The 3993-nt window shown below is 36.3% G+C and overlaps 1 non-coding gene across 1 annotated transcript; it reads left to right on the forward strand.

Moving 5' to 3' along the window:
* Positions 1-2148: 2148 nt before the first annotated feature.
* On the forward strand, positions 2149-2256 carry LOC148544830 (small nucleolar RNA R71). Its single transcript, XR_015901866.1, has one exon. It is a non-coding gene; the product is annotated as a small nucleolar RNA R71 (small nucleolar RNA).
* The last annotated feature ends 1737 nt before the right edge of the window (positions 2257-3993 follow it).

A 3993-nucleotide genomic window follows, 5' to 3' on the forward strand; every position in this document is an offset into this window, starting at 1 on the left:
CTTTGAGCATCAGTGGATAGGAGGGCCTAAAGGACTAAAATCCTGGTTTAAGCGGCTAAACCAAGCTGTCCCTAACCATGTGCTTGTGGCGTGAAGGTGTCAAGTGAAAACTTGAGACTGAGCGGTTAAAGTCAAGGTCCAAAGCAAAAAGAAGAGTGTGCTTAAGAACTCTGGACACCTCTAATTGGGGACTTTAGCAAAGCTGAGTCACAATCTTAAAAGGTTCACCCAGTTATGTCTCTGTGGCATTTATGTATCCGGTAGTAATACTGGAAAACAAAGTGCTTAGGGCCACGGCCAAGACTCATAAAGAAGCTGTGTTCAAGAATCATCACACTGAACTAAGAGAATCAATAACACTATCTGAATTCTGAGTTCCTATAGATGCCAATCACTCTGAGCTTCAATGGATAAAGTGAGATGCCAAAACTGTTCAGAAGCAAAAAGCTACTAGTCCCGCTCATCTAATTAGAATCTGAGCTTCATTCAAAAACTCTGAGATATTATTGCTTCTCAACCTATTAGTCTTCTATTTTATTTGTCTAGTTGCTTGAGGACAAGCAACAGTTTAAGTTTGGTGTTGTGATGAGCGGATATTTTATACGCTTTTTGGGGATAATTTCATATAGTTTTGAGTATGTTTTAGTTAGTTTTTAGTCTATTTCTAGTAGTTTTTAGGAAAAATTCATATTTCTGGACTTTACTATGAGTTGTGTATTTTTCTGTAATTTCAGGTATTTTTCTGGCTGAAATTGAAGGAGCTGAGCAAAAATCTGATTCAGGCTGAAAAAGGACTGCTGATGCTGTTGGATTCTGACCTCCCTGCACTCAAAGTGGATTTTCTGGAGCTACAGAACTCGAAATGGCGTGCTTCCAATTGCGTTGGAAAGTAGACATCCAGGGCTTTCCAGAAATATATAATAGTTTATACTTTGCACAAGGATAGATGACATAAACTGGCGTTCAACGCCAGTTCTCTGCCCAATTCTGGCGTTCAGCGCCAGAAAAGGATCAAAAACTGGAGTTGAACGCCCAAACTGGCATAAAAACTGGCGTTCAACTCCACAAATGGCCTCTGCACGAAATCTCAGCCCCAGCACACACCAAGTGGGCCCCGGCACACCAAGTAGGCCCCAGAAGTGGATATTTGCATCATCCATCATAGTCCACTCATATTTTGTAATCCTAGGCTACTAGTTTAGTATTTAAACAACTTTTAGAGACTTATTTTGTATCTCATGACATTTCAGATCTAAACTTTGTATTCTCTGACGGCATGAGTCTCTAAACCCCATTGTTGGGGGTGAGGAGCTCTGCTGTGTCTCGATGAATTAATGCAAGTATTCCTGTTTTCCATTCAATTACGCTTGTTCCTATCTAAGATGTTCATTCGCGCTTAACTGTGATGAAGGTGATGATCTGTGACATTCATCACCTTCCTCAACCCATGAACGTGTGCCTGACAACCACCTCCGTTCTATATCCGATTGAATGAGTGTCTCTTAGATTCCTTAATCAGAATCTCCGTGGTATAAGCTAGAACTGATGGCGACATTCATGAGAATCCAGAAAGTCTAAACCTTGTCTGTGGTATTCCGAGTAGGATTCAAGGATTGAATGACTGTGACGAGCTTCAAACTCCTGAAGGATGGGCGTTAGTGATAGACGCAAAAGGATAGTAAATCCTATTCCAACCGGATCGAGAACCAACCGGTGATTAGCCGTGCTGTGACAGAGCGCGTGAGCGTAGTTTTCACTGGAAGGATGGAAGGTAGCCATTGACAACGGTGATCCACCAACACACAGCTTGCTATAGGGGGACGTGCGTGCGTGAACAAGAAGACAGAGGAAAGCAGAGATTCAGAAGACAAAGCATCTCCAAAACTCCAACATATTCTCCATTACTGCACAACAAATAACTTTTAATTTATGCTCTACTGGTTACTCACAATTCAATTGATAAACATAATCGACTTCCTGACTAAGATTTACAAGATAACCATAGATTGCTTCAAACCAACAATCTCTGTGGGATTCGACCCTTACTCACGTAAGGTATTACTTGGACGACCCAGTGCACTTGCTGGTTAGTGGTACGAGTTGTGAAAAGTGTGATTCGCAATTTGTGCTACCAATGGTCCATTCTGAAAGCATGTCAGAAGGACACTTTTTGGTCAGTTGCTTATATCTCTCCCAAGCTTCATAGAGGGATTCACCTTCCTTCTGTCTGAAGGTTTAGATATCCACTCTAAGCTTACTAAGCTTTTGAGGAGGAAAGAACTTGGCTAAGAAAGCCTTGACCAGCTTATCCCAAGAGTTTAGGCTGTCCTTGGGTTGAGAGTCCAACCATATTCTAGCTCTGTCTCTTACAGCAAAAGGGAAAAGCATGAGCCTGTAGACTTCAGGATCTACTCCATTAGTCTTAACAGTATCACATATCTGCAAGAATTCAGTTAAGAACTGAAGGGAATCTTCAGATGGAAGTCCATGAAACTTGCAGTTTTGTTGCATGAGAGAAACTAATTGAGGTTTAAGCTCAAAATTGTTTGCTCCAATGGTAGGGATGGAGATGCTTCTTCCATGTAAATTGGAATTTGGTGCAGTAAAGTCACCAAGTATCTTCCTTGCATTATTATTATTTTCGGCTGCCATCTCCTCTTCCTTTTCAAAAATTTCTGTAAGGTTGTCTCTGGATTGTTGTAATTTAGCTTCTCTTAGTTTCCTCTTCAGAGTCCTTTCAGGTTCAGGGTCTGCTTCAACAAGAATGTTCTTGTCCTTGCTCCTACTCATATGAAAAAGAAGGGAACAGAAAATAATAAAAGGGATCCTCTTTGCCTCAGTAGAGAGAGGTTCCTTTGTGTGAGTAGAAGAAGAAAGGGAATAAGAGTGAAGAAGAATGGATAATCCAAACACAAGGGTGAGGATAGGAGCAGAGATATGAGGTGAGGAGAAGTGTTAGTAGATGAATAAATAAATAGAAGGAGATGAGGGAGAGAAAATTTTGAAAATTTATTTTTGAAAAGAAGTTGATGATTTTCGAAAATTAAAGGAGAATTAAAATTAAAATTAAAATTTAAACAATTAATTAACTAAAAAGAATTTTTGAAAAAGAGGGAGGTATTTTCGAAAATTAGAGAGGGAAGAGTAGTTAGGTGGTTTTGAAAAAGATAAGAAACAAACAAAAAGTCAATTAGTTAGTTGAAAAATTTTTGAAAATCAATTTTTTAAAAGATAAGAAGATAAGAGTTAGAAAAGATATTTGAAAAAGATATGATATGAAAAGTTATGATTAAAAAGATATGATTTTGAAAAAGATAATATAAAAAGATATTTTTGAAAAGATATGATTGAAATTAGTTTTGAAAAAGATTTGATTTTTAAAATCACAATTAATGACTTGATTCATAAGAAATCACAAGATATGATTCTAGAACTTAAAGTTTGAATCTTTCTTAACAAGTAAGTAACAAACTTGAAATTTTTGAATCAAAACATTAGTTGTTGATGATATTTTCGAAAATATGATATAAAATTAAGAAAAAGATTTTTTGAAAAATATTTTTAAAATTTTCGAAAATAAATAAGAAAAATGAAAAAGATATGATTTTTGAAAAAGATTTTGAAAAAGATAAGATTTTTAAATTGAAAATTTGATTTGACTCATAAGAAACAACTAAATTTTAAAAAGTTTTGAAAAAGTCAATCCAAATTTTCGAAATTTTAAGAGAGAAAAAGGGAAAGATATTTTGGATGAAAATTTTGGATCAAAAAGGGAAAGATATTTTCAATGAAGAAAGAGAAAAAGGGAAAGATATTTTCAATGAAGAAAGAGAAAAACATCAAAAAGACTCAATGCATGAAAATTTTGGATCAAAACATGTGATGCATGCAAGAACACTATGAATGTCAAGATGAACACCAAGAACACTTTGAATGTCAAGATGAACACCAAGAACTTATTTTTGAAAAATTCTCAAGAAAAGAAAACATGCA

This window comes from Arachis ipaensis, chromosome B9, assembly GCF_059453495.1.
Source record: "Arachis ipaensis isolate K30076 ecotype BB chromosome B9, ASM5945349v1, whole genome shotgun sequence".
NCBI lineage: Eukaryota > Viridiplantae > Streptophyta > Magnoliopsida > Fabales > Fabaceae > Arachis > Arachis ipaensis.